The 18,860-nt window shown below is 36.9% G+C and overlaps 1 long non-coding RNA gene across 2 annotated transcripts in view; it reads left to right on the forward strand.

Annotated features, from left to right (window-relative positions):
* LOC122231935 overlaps positions 1 to 17,845 on the forward strand; it is a 33,030-nt gene extending 15,185 nt beyond the window's left edge. For both annotated transcript variants that reach the window (XR_006209233.1, XR_006209232.1), the window contains 3 exons: positions 5,132 to 5,245; positions 12,793 to 12,840; positions 17,564 to 17,845. This is a non-coding gene — a long non-coding RNA (uncharacterized LOC122231935). The remainder of the gene's footprint in view (positions 1 to 5,131; positions 5,246 to 12,792; positions 12,841 to 17,563) is intronic.
* The last annotated feature ends 1,015 nt before the right edge of the window (positions 17,846 to 18,860 follow it).

Here is an 18,860-nt window from a genome sequence, read left to right on the forward strand (position 1 = left end):
TATGTAGTTATGCACACGTCTCCCTCCCCCAGTTGTTTGGACTCAAAATCTCTGAGCCGCTTCCCACCCGTCACATCTGTTGTGCAGACCCTTCAGTTAAAGTCTCTGCTCCTGACCAAAGAAGCTTTGAAGACTGCACGGTCCTCTACTTAGGTTTCCACGGGCAGAGGTTAGGGTGCTGTTTCTGGTTCCGGATGCTTTCCGAGTCGGAGGGATGCTGTGCCCTGCAAGACTCCGGGAGCCTCCATGTGTTTGGCGTGTGCACTGGGTGTGAGGGTTGTGACTGTGCACTTGAGGTGAGGGGAGCTGGGGCTGCTGCAGTGAGGACGTTCAGTCTACTAGCGGACCCCCTCTGATGTTCCCACGGCTCTTACAAAGTGGGATAAAACTCAAAAGACATACAGGGGTTTCTTGTGCCAACTGGCAAAGGGCAGACGGAAGTTGAAGTCGCCCTGCAAGCAGATTAGGCTGCGTGTTCGTGTCCCCAAAACAGTGGGTCCTGGGGAGGACTTGGCACGGACTGCAGAACGGGGTTTCCCAGGGCAGGGGGCAGGACGCTCCCAGCTGATGCCCGGGTCACACGCCCGTTAGGTAGCCTCGGGGACAGTGCCAGTGTCACACTAAGGAGGGATTTTCAACGACTCCACTTGCGATACACGGTCTACTTAATAGCTACACACAAAAATATGCCTCCATTTTCATGCTTGTTGTTGCAAGTCTGAACGCTTGCAATTACTGTGTTTTATGTCAAAAGTACACACTTAATAAAGTCATAGGCTTCTATTCTAGAAAGCTGTGTAGATTCTTTTGGTGCGGAAGGTCTAAGAGGATCTCTTGCTTTAAGATCTTTCTGCTGAGAGTGTCTTTTACTTTAGGGGAAATAATGATTTGTAGACAGACATTTTCAAGTTAATTTAAAAAATATCAAGACGTTTTGGAATCAATTTCAAAATAAACCTGTGTTTTATTCACTTACAGTTAATAATAAGAGAAAAGCAATAAATAGTTGAAAATCCCTCACTTATAAAAATTCACATATGAGGATTTACATAAAATTAAGCTTATTTTCCAAAGCTCCATAATCGAGCCTGTTATGATGGAACTTAATGTTAGCTCTTTTTTTTTTTTTTTTATCTTGGGCAATATTCTGATTAATATAAATTTATGTTTATGTTATTTATTTATTTTAAAGTTTATTTTCTTATTTTTGTATGTGAGAGAGATAGAGAGAATGAACAGAGCAGGGCCAGAGACAGAGCAGGCTCCACATGGTCAGCACAGATCCTGATGCAAGGCTTGAACTCATGAACTGTAAGATCAGGACCTGAACTGAAATCAAGAGTCAGATGCTTAACTCACTGAGCCACCCAGGTGCCCCTGATTAATACTTTTAAATCTAATCTTTTTAATTTGTGCAATTAAATTCTGAATTAAAAGATGATTTTTAATTGTTTATTTGTTAAAGAGAGAGAGCGAGAGACAGTGACAGAGACAGAGCAAAGCATGTGAGGGGGAGGGGCAGAGAGAGAGGGAGACACAGAATCTGAAGCAGGCTCCAGGCTCTGAGCTGTCAGCACAGAGCCTGATGCAGGGCTGGAACCCACAAACCACGAGATCATGATCTGAGCCGAAGTTGGACGCTTAACCGACTGAGCCCCCAGGTGCCCCCACCCCCAGGCGTGGATTTGAGGGAGGTGACTGAGAAGTTGCTTCAACATTACTTCCTCTCCTGTCCAGTTGGCCTGGCTGAGACACGTGGCCCCCTCTAGTCCAAGGGGCTGGAAACACAGAGGCTGGCTGCGTGGGTGTAACTGCTGAAATTACAGAGGCTGGCTACACCACCACCGGGGTGGGGGTGCCACAGTGGGCACTGGTGGCCTCTGTCACTGTCACTCTCCTTCCTTATAGAGCATACCAGCCTGGGGTTTGGAGGCTTGGAGGTTGTCTCATCCCATGTCTTCTGGTGAGTTTACGCCACAGAGGAGAATAGAACACACATATGGCATGGAGGTCCTTAAAAATAAATGTGTACCACACATAACCGGAGCCTGAGGGCACTGGATGACAACATGTAATATACAGTGTCCGGACTGCAACCTAGGAGCAGAACAGGGCGCTATGGAACAGGCAATGGGAGCACATATGGACTTGACTTAATAAAGGTATACAGCATTAGCTCGTTAACTATAACGAATGTACAATACTAATGTGAGATGTCACTAACAAGATGAACACAGTGTGGCAATACGGTCAGTTTCTGTACTGTCTTGGCATTGTTCTAGAAATCTAAAGTTGCTTTAGAAAAGTTAATAAAAATAAATGTGAATTGCCGAGCATTAAGTGCCTATTTGCTTACCTTATTACATGCAGGACGTAAGCGTGCTGTGAAACACAGGTAACAGTGCAATAGCTAGCTGAGAAAGAACTAGCTTCAGATAATATTCCTGGACTCCAGGTTGAGTTAAATATAAAATAGCAAAAGATAAAATGAAATGAAGATTAAGGGCACCTGAAGAGTTCAGTCAGTTAAGCATCCAACTCTTGATTTTTGGCTCAGCTCGTGATCTCATGGTTCGTGTAAAGCGTGGAGCCTGCTTGGGACTCTCTCTCTCCCTGTCTCTCTGCCCCTCCCTGCTCCCACATGTGCACTCAGTTTCTAAATAAATATATAAATACTTAAATCCGTAAATTTGAAAAAAAATGAAATGAATGGTTCATAGAATGATGAAATGCCAAGTACTCATTAGCTTGAGTTTCCCCTTCAAATAAGCTGGCTTGTGCTAAATTGAGAAGAATAATTTGTTTTGCTCATTTGTGTTTTTAAAACCAACCCATCTTTATTTAAAAGTTATATGGTTAAAATATACTTTCTCCACTAGACTAAATGTAAAATATATAATTCTTATTTTTGTTCTAGCTTTAATAAGCTATTAACCCACCCATGCTACTTTCCTGAGTCTTCAGACATATATTTGAAGAAAAAACTGCAAATGAAGAAAAACATTGCCAGGGAAGAAAAAAAAAATGTCAATGTGCATGACTTTTTTTTTTTAATTTCAGTAGAAACAAGAAAATTTAAAATGTTGCTTCTTAGAAACAAAAGTTTTGTTTTTAATTTTTTTTAAGTTTCACTTATCCTGAGAGAGACAGAGAGTACACATGTGAGCTGGGTGAGGACAGAGAGGGAGAGAGAGAGAATCCCAACCATACTCTGAATTATCCGTGCAGATCTTAACACAGGGCTTGATCTCATGCACTGAGTCAAGATCAAGAGTCAGATGCTTAAATGACTGAGCCACCCAGGTGCCCCAGAAAGCAGTTTATTTCATGAAACCATTTTAGTAATGAAAAGACTATGTTTGACATTAATTTTATTATCGCATTACCGCATTTTATTATCACATTAAAAAAAAAAGTGAACCCATCTAAATTTACAATCTAATTGCCGTAAGAAAAGGAAACCGTGTTTTGTGAGATCGGATGGTATGGAGTGGGTTGCATTAATTAAATGTGAAGCAGCACCTGCAACAGCATGGTCACAATTCGAGCAGAATTTCTAACGGTAGCTTGTGAATTCTGTACATGCAGTTCATTTTGTTTTCTAAATCATCCTCGTATGCTAATACGAGCATGCATGTTCTTCAAGTGAATGGGGTCAAATCCTTACTAAACTCTTTAGGTAAGGCTTATATTTTGGTTAGGCTGTTTTTGCTTTGAAGGGACAGAAACTCTATTAAGTTCTCTTCTTTAATGGAGGGTCTGTTGATAAATACAAATATTCTAAACCTTACAGAACAGTAGTTACCCTGAGCACACAAAGTGTGGAAAAATAGATTCATGCAATTGTCATAGAATCAGAACAGGTTGTAAGCAAGCCCGAGCCTAAGAGCCCAGTTACGTGGGCCTTACGTGGGGCAAATACGCTGATGATGCCATCAGCCCTCATTCCAGCGCACGCACTGATGCAGCTCAGCTTTTCTCTGTCGGTTCTTAATAATAGTCGTCATCTACTGAATGTTCACAGTGTGCCAGACACTGTTCCAGAATACACTGTCTCCTTAGAGCCTCCCACACCCTTATGAAGTAGGTCCCAATACTATTACTGTGGTTGCATTCCATTAGAAAGTGTAATTCACAATTACGGAAGGAGGTGGAGCCAGGACAGAAGAAACAAAGTCCTTGTCCTCTAGATCCTACTGGTTTCTTAAGGGATGAAGTAGTTTTTGGAAATATCTTGGAATGTGATGCGCAGCCAGTCACCAAAATTTGTAGTTAAAATATTTAATAGCAGAAAATTGATGCTATAAAATGGATGCATGAAAAAGTAGTGATCACTATTGTACAATGAATATATTGAGTAAAATACGTATGTGTATATGCATACCTTAAATACATGAAAGAACAGCTACAAAGGTTCACAGTGCTTATATTTAAGTTTTTTGAGATTATTTATTTTGAGAAAGAGAATGAGCATGTGTGCATGAGCGGGGGAAAACAGAGAGAAAGGGACAGAGAATCCCAAGCAGGCTCCATGCTGTCAGCAAAGAGATAGATGTGGGGCTCAAACTCAGGAACCGTGAGATCATGACCTGAGCTGAAATCAAGAGTCAGATGCTTAACTGAGCCCCCTGGGCGCCCCTTACGGTGCTTATCTCTTGACAACTGACGTGAAAGTGCTTATTTTTTTACCTGCTTGCTTGATTTTGGTGAAATTTCCATTCATTACATTATATATATAAACTTGTAAAATAGGAAAAGAAAGTATAATAAATATCACAAATATGTAAAACACAACTTGTTGCTATTTTTTTTTACTTTTATATTTGGAAATAATTATTTCCCTTGAATGTGTTTATTAATGAATGGAGTTGGGAGTAACTTTAAGAATTCTACACATTTGAATAGTAAATTTAATCTGGAAAGCTGAAGACAAGGGAAGGCATGTATTTACTAGACTGTGAGAAGTGTTTTAAGATTTTGTTCATCAGCCTCATACCTTCTCACTGTTTGGGATAGAGAGACATTGTTTTTGTAGTAGAATGGGGTGGCTGATAAACTCTCTACTCATTCCAGTAAGATACTTTTGTAAATACTGATTTTCCTTCTTTCTATTACTTCCTATGACTGAAAGCCTATCTCCAGATATTCAAGCAATGGATTTGAAAAAATGATGTGAAGCATTTACAGTCACAATCCCTTGTGAAGCTTTGGGCATATTTTAGAATTGCATAGGAATCAGATCACGGTAAGAGGAGTGTTTTATTGGGTGAAATTGGACCCTGTGAAGAAATTAGGAAGTTAATCTATTAATAAGCAAATGTGTAAACACTTAAGAAATTTGCAAAACAAATATTCCAAAGACAAAACTACTTGTGCAAGTTATAGATTCTCTGATAAACTCTATGAAGTAGCCTATAAACACAGGTATTCCATGAATAACACCCTTTTTTTTTTTAATTGAATCTGAATGGTGCTCACTATGATCTTGAGTGCATGGAAAATTCAATCTCATTCACTCCACATGGTGGTGAGTGAGGGTTCTGGAGTATTAGCACCAAAACATCAGAGGTCTCTGTTTGTTGGTTGTTGATTAATCCACCGGCCATCATAGTCTGTCCACTCCAAGGATTCTGCTGCCTCCATCTGCTATTTCCATGCAGCACTTGAACATGGGGACGTTATCAAAGTAGGGACTGCTGTCTACCTTCTAAAACTCATTTCCTCCTCTTTCCTAATGATGTGATGATAGCTGGGCACATGGCAACATTTCCAGACATGCCCTCCATATGTGTATGAATATGTGACTAAGTTCTTTTCAGTGGAATGTGAAAAGAAGTAATATTTTAGCCCTGGACCTATAGACTGCTCATGATTTCTCATTACTGAAAATTTAATTGTCATTTCAATAGGAAACTTAGCCAACTATAATGCTTTACATATTTTGGTATATTAATTTTAAAACTACTGAAAATTAAACTTTAGCTATACGGTATAAAGTTTGATTGCCAGGTTATTTTGCTAAAGAAATGCAATGTACAACAGTAAAGCCTATTTTTAGAAGAAAAACCATCACAGCTATTTGCAACACCGAAACTCTGTATGTATTTTACATAGCTACACTATGCTATGTTTACTGACTTGTGTTCTGCCTTTTTATTACATGTTTTACCTTATATTTTGTTTGCTACATACTCTTTAGAATTGTCTGTTTGGTTAGAAAATTATGAGAATACTTAGAAAATTTAATATATCCATAACCAGTAGTAATATTTAAGTATTTCACTTGAATATAAATAATGCCAAAATGAGCATATGCATGCTTATGGTCTTGACCTTGGATAATTTTCCTAGAAGTATATTGCATTTACTAAGCAAACAGAAAGACTATCAGAAAGCAGATTTATGTTTTCCACATTACTGTGAAACATTAGCTTTTCTCCACCCCGTGGGTATTAGTGGTTAAAATCCATAGTTTATCTGGTCTTACTCCAATATTATAAAATCTTCTCATGTATGATCTAATAATATGTCCTGATAAGCCTATTATCAATGTTTCAATTTGTCTTTCAACTCATGGCTTCACTTTTATCTAATCATCCGTCAGCAGCCTGCAGCTGGGCAGTTGCACCCTTCAAGGAACCAACACTCGTCATTAGGTCTGTGTTTAATCAACAGTCAGAGTGATCTCCATGCCTTTTAATTCATGCAGAGAGAAAGTATGCTGCCAATGGGCTACAGTCTCTAAGAGAAAATCCCTTTAGATTCACCTCTGGGAGGTGGCCTAGTATATCTGGTAAAGGATACCTTTCCAGGGTTTGAACTTGAGCTAATGAGGCTGACAGCGTTCATTGCAAAGGCAGACAGTAGGCACTTGCTAGGTCTGAAAGGAGTTAGTCTGTCTTAAGGACTAGAGATTGCTCTATGTGTTTTTACCCTCTCTTCGTTACCAAATGTACTCCATGATTCGATGGGGTCAGGTAACTTGATGGGTTATCCATAATGAGCTAAATTCATACTTCACCAGGGGAATTCATGAATAAATACCAGTCTTGGAGATCGATTTGATAATGGGAGAAAACTCAAGAGTTCTCTCTCTTTTGGAGAGAATCGGTCTGTTTCTGTTGTACTTGGGCTTGTTGCACTTCAGTTGAGAAGTCTTTTAAAAAAAATGTGGGATGTATGTTCATGTTTGAACAATTAATCATGTCTAGTTCTGTTTATTTAACCATGTCTTTAGTGTCCTTTTAGCTTAATTTTGTCTGATGACAAAACCCTTACTCTCTTCGGGCTTTGTGAGTGAACATAGTCACGAGGGCTGGCTGTGACTTGTAGATCTGACTGGTATACGTGGTGGTGTAAATACCCCCACCGTGGCTGATTTCAAGTTACCAAGGTAACTTTGCAGAATTCCTGACAAGTTACCAGTTAGTGCTTGTGATTCAACACTTACCCAGGGCTCCTGGGATTTCCTCTTTTTATATCCTCTGCGAATGCCCATTTTACATTAAGAAAAAAACCATTTCATGGATTGATTGTATTTCAAAGAGAAAATGACAAACTGTTTCACATTATCAAATATTAAATTTCCTGGTACATATGCAGATTAAACACACACCAGAAGGAGATCACTCTTCTGTTTAGCAGAGCCATACCAGATAAAACATTAGTAGGTAGTGGACCTTTTGTTCTGAGCTTTGAAAAATAAAAACGATTCCTGCTTAAAACTTAAATTTTCCCAAACAGCCAGATGGACTGCAGAGAATCCATCTATCTTGTGTAGGAAATAGAGCAGATTGATGTTAACACTAGATACTCATGATAGAGCTTTAAAAATACCCTTCAGCAAGAGAAAATATGGACGTTGTACCCAGGATGCAAAACATCCTAATTTTTAGTAGAATTTATTACAGGAGAAAATAAATGTCTGGCTTCTGACATGAGAAGTGCAGAAATAAACACTCTATAAAATAAGTGAGCAAAACCGAAATGCAGAGTACATGATTAAGATATTCATAGTTAAGTCAGATAATTTTAAGTGAATTTCCAAGGACATTTTTTTTTTCATTTTTAAAATAAAAAATAAAAACATCTCAATTTTGGCATGAAGAGAAGAAAAATGTTGAAAATAATCATTGAATTGGCAATCCAAACTATTGAGAAAAATTAGAAAAACATATAGGTTTAAGTGTGCTTTTGAAATAATTTATAATGATAGCAATTTACTCCACAATGAAGATGACCATGATAAAATTTCCTGCCTTATGAAATTATATTAAAATTTAAAACAACTAAAATTAAAAGTCTGTAAGAACAATTGAATAAGAGAGGTCATTGGTAAATCGAATATGTGAAAATGGATATAAACCATATTATAGTGTTTACATACTACAAATATACATGCTATTTAATATTGATAAATCTAGAGACATAAATAGTTATAAAAGTAGTTCTAAGAAAAATGTAGATCTACTCAAAAGATGGTCAAAGTACATTTAATGAATATTTAAAATTATTCTGTATGTCCTGGTCAGTGGAATACAGTGTGAAAACCAACAGAGAAACTATAGAGAGTACGTGTGTGTGTGTGTGTGTGTGTGTGTACACGCTGTTACTGTATATTACATATATATTTTTAACAGCAGAAACCCTGGGAATCAAAATGAAACTTCATAAATAAGAGCTAAAGTTTACTTTTCAGATTTGAAAATATCAAAAGGTACTAGTAAATGTACCAATTCACAATCTGGTTATCCTGATCTTGGTGGCTAAGGCTGAGAATTTGCAGTAGCCTGTTGCCTTATTTTGTGTGGCTGTAGAGTAGTGATATTTATTAAATATTAGTGGTGGATTTCAGTGATTGAAAGGAGTAACCTATAAGCACATGTTTAATACCAAGCATTGAGTCATAAATAAAACAAATTATGTAGAAGTGATGGTTAGTAAACGTTTCCTAACTCTCAACTCAAGAGACTTCAGGTTTTCTATTTTACAGATACATCATACAGAAGGTGGAAGGAGTTAGTTTCTTTTTTAGGAGTTGCCATGAAGTTTGCTCTCCTTGTCTTACAATCGTTTTTCTAGATCTCGATTTATTATTACATTTACAGAGGGAGGATCCTTTAAAGTTGTAGATCAAATAGCACAGTAATAATTGAACAAAAAACATGGGTAGGAATTATACCTTTGAAGCAACCTGTTGTTTAAATGTTCCTCAAATAGGTATTTGATATCTAAATGAAATTTTCATTTAATTATATTAACTTTTTTGAAAGATGTACAAATGTTGTTCAGAGACACTAACACTCATGATTGGGAAATAGCCTGAATCCTTACATATGAAACTTTCTTATTTGAAAAAAAAATATGTTGAATAAAAGCATATGTAATATAGTTTCTAATGAGATAAAAAAAACCCTCTTTATTCATCATTGTAGTTTCTATGTAAACACTCTTAGTATTCATTAGGCATATAGTAAATTAATTTCTAGGAAATCATATTGAGTCTGTGTTTCTTGCCTGTCATAAGTCATTAAGGACAGCAAACACTGGTGAGTATTATAAATTGAGGAATGTGAATGCTACCTGGAAAGTCATTGCAGAATATTTGAGGAAAATGATTATCTTTGGTATTTGGTTTACATTTCATTCAGGTTTTACTCCTAAAGGGATTTACATATACCCACTTCTATGAGTCAGTAAAGAAAGTTGATAGATTATCATCAACTGTTTCTTTAAGCTATCAGCTTTGTTTTCCCTGTTTTCGCTTCCTACTACTTCAGCTGCAAAAGCAACTTTTCACATAGACAAAATTTCTCACAATAAGCAAACAAATATTGTAGATATCGAGGACATGGTTCTGTTACATAGAATTAATGTTAGCAGGGGATAGAAGTAGGAAGGCTTCTCATTTTTACCTGTTGTAATGTAATGAACAGAACACCTCAATACATCCGTCCTTCAAAAGTTGCTGCCTATTGTCATTGATACATATGGTTTCAGATGATTAATATATTGTTGTAATAATTCACCAAGGGATGGGACATGCCTTTAATATTTTACAATTAAAATTCTTCACTTTCCAATGACATACTTATTCAGATTTTTTTTTTTAGTAATTGCTTATGATAAGACCAATTTCTCTAATCTGTATTGTGTTTCCCCAAATCCCTGCAGTTGTCAAAAACATTTTCCACTTGTGTATGTTTTGTGTTCATACATTTGGAATAGGAGGAAGCCATACGTAAGTTTACTTCACAATTAATGGATGACCATGTATGGCAAGTCTTCTGCGAAGGGGAAGACACCATGGCCTTCAGCAAATTGCTCAAACTCTGTGCATCTCAATTTCTTCATCTGGCAATGGGGGTTAGGATGCTGTTTCCTCTGGTTTCTTTGAGGTTGAAATGAGTTACTCAAGCCATTCTTGGTACATAGTTAATCCCATCTCCGTGTGAAATAATATTCAGACTTGGTATAAGCATAGCCCGTAAATAAAAATCATGTAGCATCCCTTCTGGTTCTTCCTCTCTGTAAAACCGTTTGTTGCGAATGACGGGGCGACACCTCTGGTCGTTTCTTGCTACTTTCTTTTCTTTTATCAGCTTGTTCTTCTTCTGAGAGTAATGTTGATTGTTTGAATTATACCTATCATACTGCAAGAACACGTATTACCAAGAACTCCATTTCTCTGTAAATAATGAAGGTCATTTTGTAAAGTACAGAACATCCTTATCTCAGCTACAAAGAGTTCAACAACCACTGTTTCCTCCTTAGGAAAATGTCAGCAGAAACATTTCAGATGTGACTCTTCCACACCTTGCTATAACTTATTTATTTATTTTTTTGTACCCTCCCCCCATCTCTTCTGGAAGGTGGAATCTTAAATGGGCTGTGGGTTTCACATTACTGAATACTGCAAGAAATATGCCTTTTGTTAATTACTCCTTAATTTATAGAATATTATCCTTTTTCACTACCAAATCCATACCAGTGGGGGCTAAAACTTCAGGCTTGATCTCAGCATGCACTTACACTTACAAATAAATGGTTTCAGTGTTGGGAACCATGGAGTCTGAGGACCCGCTTTCACTTCCTAGCTTATCTGCACCCCGTTTCTGTAACATTGGGCAGGTTATCCACCTCTTAAGTTTTCTTATCAGGCATAATGATTGAAAAAACACCCATCTAATAGTGTTATTATTTTAATTAAATTGGACACAATACTTAGCATAGGGGCAGTATATAGCAAAAATAAAACAATTGATGATAATAGTTTAGAATCAAAATATACATGGTCTACGTGTTTATGTTTAGTATATGTACATTCTATTTCTAGACTGTGCATATAGATTAGTGGTTCATTTTAATGCTTAGTATAGTATTGGGCACATAATAAAAGTTTACACATTCGTTGACTTAAGTTTTCTTTCTAAGAGACATAACAATAATGACTGCTTATCCTTTAGATCACCTACTGGCTGGTTTTGGGGAGATAGTAACGAGATGTGTGTTATCTTGTGAGAATATGCTAGCAGATTCACCTTTCAACATCATGGGCTGGTGGTTACAATATTCAGTATATTTCCATGTATAATTTAAACAGATATTGAGAGTTTGCTAGTTTTCTATCATTTATATTTAAAAAAAAACTAGTACAGAAAAGATGAGAGATTAAAAACAAGTATGTTTTAAACTATTTGTCGAGTATAACAAGTATACAGCCAAAGAGGTAAACTGAAACCACTGAGCTAAATTCAGAAAGGTTGATTTTAGTTGAGAAAATACTTGCAAGTGTAAAAGATGTTAGAAAATGGCTGGTTTTGTCCATGGTGACGAGGTTTCCTGTCGCTAATAATATTGAGTCAGGAAGGGAATTTCTATCAGGTAATCACTGGTATAAGTTGAACCTAATTGCACTCTAAAATTAAATTCAAGATTAAAAAGAAAATCAGAGTCACATGACATTAGCCCTGGGAAAATGACTCTGGGCTAAAAGATTCTCACAGATACTGAAACATCGCAGTGAGCACAGCTTGCCAATATATGTTAGTATGTAAGTCACCAGATGTTACCAAACACTACTGTTAACTGTAATATAAAACACACATTCTCTTCTTGTTGATAGTACCTAATTTTAAGTTTTAGGTAAGCAACTTTTTTTTTTTTTTTTAGGAAAAATATGTCTCCAAATGTTGATCGAGATTTGTATTTGCTAAATCTGACTGTCCTATGACACGCCATACATAATTCCTTTGATTTTGAAGGTGGTTGACTATTTCACATTTACCTTTGCATGCTACATAAAATAAATTTTGTTCGGGAAGATTTTATTTGGTACCCCAGTTTATCTTCATTGTGTTATGTAACTGTAAGATTGCATTTACTTATCTGCTTATGCTATTAATAGCATCTCTTATCCAAAGGATGCTTCATTGTTATATTTAAACATGTATTTATCAATAATATTAAGACATATATGTTATTAGTGGATAACAGCTACATTGGACAAGAGATTACTTCTTCCAGTATCTAGCCTGTGTGTGTGTGTGTGTGTGTGTGTGTGTGTGTGTGTGTGTAGTAGTGGTTTTGTATGTACCTCTTGGCTTTATGTTTTTATTTATTCATTTTTATTACCTAAACATATTTTCAAACCTTACACTATAGACGTGTATAAATACATAGCCCTATAAGCATGTTCCATAAAATAAATCTTTGGTTTAGTTTACTTATTGACTGATGGATTGATTGATTGATGCATTCTATTCTGTGTTTTATCAATGATTTCTTCTCAAGTCCCTCAAGTCCACCTTGAACCACTTTCTTCTCCGCTGAAACAGGCAGGTAATTCCAAATGCTAATACAACTTTCTGAACGTTTCTAGTCTTAGAGCATGCCAATCTAAATATGACATAGACATTTTTCATGCACAGATTGTTTTAGAATTGAGATTTGCTTAAGATATTCCTGATATTAATATATTATAGTTACCCTAAGAATAGCATGTTTTCTTCCAGGTTCTATGAAAGTTAAGTGAATTCTCACAAGCTCTTTTTTTTTTTTTTTTTTTTGTTAGTGGTATAGTGTTCCTGTAGACCCCCGAGGAGTCTGTTTACCATTCCTGGTTATGAAGCTGAGCTGTTTTGATGGTTAAAAAGTATTGTGATCACATGCAAGGGGTCCATTTATATGGAGGGAAGGATAGCTTGATGGTTTTATCTGCATAGTTTCCTTTGGAGTTAATGTGAATGCAAGAAAAATTAAGACATTTATTTATTTTTTTACCTGTCACATGCATTCAGATGTTAGCAGCTCTGCTTTTTCAGGGGTAATATACAATGAAAAATATGTATCCGTACTCTTATGAGTCATTTTAAAACATAATACTCTGAAGGATGGAGAGGGTAATGCTGTCAATTGTTTTCATGTTTTAGGATCACATTGCAAGCACGCCAGCTGGACTCTGGGCACTGGCGTGATGTCTCTGGCATGCACTGACACCGCCCCCTAGTGGGCGACATAGATTGCCATTGTGAGTCTGTTTGCTTCTCTAGGTCCCTTTTTTCAAGTTAAGAACTTGAATCACCATTAGAGGAGTAATAACCAAATTAGGTAATTAAGTGAGAAAGTGAAGCAAGAATTTTAAGAGTTAAATTTTGTTTGTGTTGCTTCGTATTCCTAGGAAACAGGTAGTAAAAGTAATTGACAAAAATCCTGAATGAGTGAATTAGTCTGCGTGGCAAATACGACAAATAGTGTAACTACTTATATTTAAATCCTAGTTACTTTTCATAGAAGTAGGGAAATAAAAAGTTCAACACTTGAAGCTGTCATTTGAAATGAAGTTATATTTGTTTTAGTAATTACACCCTTTGTAGCTTAACTGTCAGAGATATGCACCAATGAGTGCCTGATCTACTTAAGTCATTACCATAAGGATTAATTCACTTTAGACCTGCTACGATAGCCTCAGCATCTTTAAAAAGTGCATCACGAGACTCTCAGTATGGGGGCACTATAGGAGATGATGTCAAATGTTATGAACAAACAATGTAGAACGAAAAACTCGGCATAGTTTCTTGTTCTTGCTCTTTTGCTTGTTTGTTTGTTTTCCCTTTCTGCTTGTTACTTTAATGAAACTCCAGATTGTTTCTTTGGAATTCTACATAACAAATGAGATTTTTCAATATTCAGTGCAATTAAGGACAGTCATGTAAATAAAACATAAAATCATTACCTGGTTTTTTCCACCTGAACTGTAATTGAGAGTCATTATGTTTCGAATAATTTTATTATGAAATCTTGGCCTACTATGATTCTTTGTCAAGGAGTATTGTGATACTATTCCATTTTTAAAGAACTGTCCATTGCATTTAAAAGTTATGAGAGGGGCGCCTGGGTGGCTCAGTCGGTTGAGCGTCCAACTTCGGCTCAGGTCAGGATCTCGCGGTCCGTGGGTTCGAGCCCCGCATCGGGCTCTGTGCTGATGGCTCGGAGCCTGGAGCCTGCTTCCGATTCTGTGTCTCCCTCTCTGTCTACCCCTCCCCCATTCATGCTCTGTCTCTCCTTGTCTCAAAGATAAATAAAAAACGTTAAAAAAATTTAAAAAAATAAATAAAAGTTATGAGAAAAAATATTAGAAAGTGGTAGAATTATAGTCAAAAGAATGAATGCAGAACCTTATAAAGAAACTACTATCTATGGTGATCAGACATTGTTCCATATGGAGAGCAGTTCTGTGAGGTGCTATTAAAGTCCTATAAAAAAGTACTGTGGTTAAAAAAAGAGAGAAATAGTAGAATTTGAAAGTGGTTTAAAAGGCTTCTTTACTATACATGTCTTAGCACCTTTAATGTGTGAGAAGGATGTGGAATGTGGTCTTTTCCAAGTTAATCTAATACGGGATTTTTGCATGCAGTATGCTGTAGAAATAATGTGGAAAATGGACCTCTGTGTCGCTTCAAATCCTCCAAATGTTTTACTCTCTCTGATTTCCACATTGTGTTTTTAATTTTTTTTTAAGGTTTATTTATTTTTGAGACAGAGAGAGACAGAGCATGAATGGGGGAGGGTCAGAGAGAGAGGGAGACACTGAATCGGAAACAGGCTTCAGGCTCCGAGCTGTCAGCACAGAGCCGGACGCAGGGCTCAAACTCACAGACCGCGAGATCATGACCTGAGCCGAAGTTGGCCGCTTAACCGACTGAGCCATCCAAGCGCCCCCACATTGTGTTTTTGCTGAAATGTAGGTGCAGGAGTGTGTAAGGTCAAAGAGCTAAATGTGATAATGGAATGACAACATCAAACAAAGATCTCTCCTTAAAGGGGTTGCTTCTCCTCTCCTGCAGCTTCTGAAAGTGTCGTCTGTCTCACTTAAACGTGCCCTCGAAGCTGCTACCCACAGTCACACAGCTTTACTCTGTGGTTAAATACAGATTTAGCTCCAGGGCACCATCTGGGGGGGGTGGATTCTAGCCGCCCTCTTCTCTGCTAGCTTCCCGGGAAGGTTTGAGCCTAAGACATCATCCTTTTTTGTTAAATGGCAGCCAAAAAAATGGGACTTTATTGTTGCCAAAATTTTCCCAAAACCTCTACTCTCTGCTGAAATGAGTATTGCACTTCTTGTATTTGTTTAAGCTGGACTCCAGTAACTGGTAGAAGATTTAAGAGCTTGATGCTTTTTTGTGGCCACCAGTGAAAGATTCATTTTTTTTATATTCAAATTAATTAAACCAAAATAATTATTCAGAATATTGTAGACCTCAGCATTACTTGCATAACTTACTTGTGGAAATACTAGTTATTTTTCTTAAAGCAATAGTCTATGATTTTTATGTCTTTAACAGCAATTAAATGTATTCTTAGAATTTTATCCTCTAAATGTGGCATTTACTACCCCCCACCCCTATTGATAAGAGTTAGCTAAAAGTTTCAACAATTACTTCTGGAGTTGTAAAAAAAAAAAAAAAAAAAAAAAAGGAAAAAAAAAGAAGAGATTATTATTTGTAGATAGCCAGCAATATTCACATCATCTTTCTGAAGAAATATCGGTGCAGAGAACAGACCTCTTGGAAAGGCATGCGGCGTTCTTTCTCCGTGAGCTAAAGACTTCATCATGAAGGTACAGACCAGAGCTCAGCTTATAGTTTCAGTCTGCAGACTCTACAATAAAATGACTTTGGTTTCCAAAGGTTTTCTCCAAATGCTCTATTACTTTCAAGAAACTCAGTGAGGCAGTGGAGTCCTCGTTACTTTTAATTTGGAATGATATAAACTCTTCTGACTCTACATAAGGGGCAGGGTTTGTTTATTTTAATGAATGTCCTCCATCCTGGAGAAAGGCAGAGTAAGCTTAGCCCCAGGATTCATTTCAAATTTCAGATCGTAGTTCCATTTTTGCTTTTGTGTTTCATCGGAACTTTTGATGGACACTTGGAAAAAAACAGTGTGGTACATCACTTTAGGCAGATTCTAAGAAGACAAAGTAATATTGTTTTGTGTCTTTTAGTTTTATTTATTAGGGCGATTAAGGTCACTTAAGTTATTGCTAAAGTTATAAAATGACAAGTTGATTTGAACTCTCTTAGGACTGCATCTGTTTCTTTGTCATACATTATTTTTTGAACTAGATTCGAGTTTCTATTCTATTGATTGTAGTTGCAAAATAATATACTTTACTACTTGAACATTCCAACCTTAGCAAATAAAGAGAATCTTTGGCTTTGTGAAGGAGCCTGTTACTGGACAGCATAAAAAGATGTGAGGAAAATTGAAATTTCAATCATATAACCTTACTCAAATTTCCTAACCTCTTCACTTAAATTTCCCCAGGATAAATATCTAATCAGAACAAAATAACATTTTTTCCCCATCGAAGAATTCTGATTTCTCCCAAAATGTATATTTCCCCAAAACATCAGCTGAGTAAATGGGGTAAGGTTTGCATACAAATTCAAAAATACTTGCTTTAGTTTCTAAATATTTAAAATTCACATTGATGTGAATATTAGTGACTTCTAAATGAAAAGTGATCCTTTTTAGGAAATTGGATGTAAAAACCTTTAGAGTTCTTTTGGTCAATATATTCTACATTTATAGGTACATCCTTTAAATTATGTATATTTTTATTATGTATTAAACATATATAGATTCATATAACCCTAAGCATATACTATAATGTATATATAAATATAGATACATATGTCATGTATATTTGTACATATATGCATGTAAATTCTAGTTTTTACCATATTCTTGTTTTGTGGCAATCTTCTTGAGTATCTCACCATCTACACAAAAGCATTTTTAATGTATGCTCCCGTAGTGGTTTTACCAGTTAATGTCAAATCATTTAGTATTTGTGTAATAATAATGAAACATCATTACAGTGAGCTGAAAAAGCTCATATACATACATTTCCTGAGTTTAATCAATTTAACACATGTTCTTTATTAGATTTTAAAAATTAAACATGGCAAGTGAAATTCCTCTCTGAATTTGTCAAAAAAATTTTTTTTGCAACTATGAGGTCTTTCTGAACTGATAGACTCTGTGTTCTGATGTCTAGGGCTCAGATATCCTGTTGTGATCTACTTACATTTCCAGCATAATGATCAGCGTCTTCTGGTTCTTCCATTGCGGGATTGAAAATTTACTCTGGCTTTTCCCTGTAAGAGCCGTTACCTGGTTACCATCACGGGCTCGAACTGCTCTGTGGCAGCAGTGATCGGGACAAGCCTACCCCCAGCAGGAAAAAAATGTCGTCCCAGGACTAAAACATTTTCCTGTTAGCGGTCTGTACATTCTGCATAAACAATGCCTGTCCACCAGTCTCCACTTGCCTCTCACTAAAAATAGCCCTTGACAACTTGGGATGTCTCAGACTAATTATTTTGTCCGCCAAGCATCTGATATTTCCTGCTTCTCTCCCTTTATTTGCACACATATTCATTCTTCCTCTCGAGGTGTCTTTAAGGCATAGATCAGCCGGTTCCCTTTGGGAGTCCTAATAATTGTCTCTGCCTATGGATTTAGGATGTCAGAGGAGTATATGATTTTATATGTGAACAAATGATTGATGGAATATTCTATGGCTTTGTAAAAGAGGACACTAAAACTCAGAGAAGGGAAATGTGCTCATCTAAAATCTTATGATACCATCTAAAGTAATTTGCAGTATTTTCATAAGTGTATTTTAATGGGATTAGCACCCAAGCAATTTGCTCATGTATATTACGTGGGACCCCAAGAAATGTTTTAACCACCCGAGAGAGTAACTTTCTTTTTGGCTGGTAAAATCTTTAATTTTGTCAATGATCTAAAATTAGCTAGAATAATAAAAGGAACGTTATTTCTGAACCATTCGAGAAGTTGTCACAGTATATCCTTTTACCCTCAGGTACTTGAAATGTTTATTGATTGTTGAGAGAGCAAAAAAAGAGCAAGGGAGAGGCAGAGAGAAAGGGAGACACAGAATCTGAAGCAGGCTCTAGGCTCTGAGCTGTCAGTGCAGAGCCTGATGTGGGGCTCAAACCCACGAACTATGAGATCATGACCTGAAGTGAGTTGGAAGCTCAACCGAGTGAGCCACCCAGGCACCCCCAGAACTATCTCTATTTTAAAGATAATATTAGGGGTGCCTGGGTTGTTCACTTGGTTGAATGTCCAACTTTTGATATCAGCTCAGGTCATGCTCTCACTGTCATGGGATCAAGTCCCACTTCCGGCTCTGTGCTGAGCATGCAGCCTGCTTAAGGTCTCTCTGTCTCTCTCCCTCTCCCTTTCCCTCACCCTCTCCCTCACCCTCTCCCTCTCCCTCACCCTCTCCCTCACCCTCTCCCTAACCCTCTCCCTCACCCTCTCCC

Source organism: Panthera tigris, chromosome D2, assembly GCF_018350195.1.
Source record: "Panthera tigris isolate Pti1 chromosome D2, P.tigris_Pti1_mat1.1, whole genome shotgun sequence".
Classification (NCBI taxonomy): domain Eukaryota; kingdom Metazoa; phylum Chordata; class Mammalia; order Carnivora; family Felidae; genus Panthera; species Panthera tigris.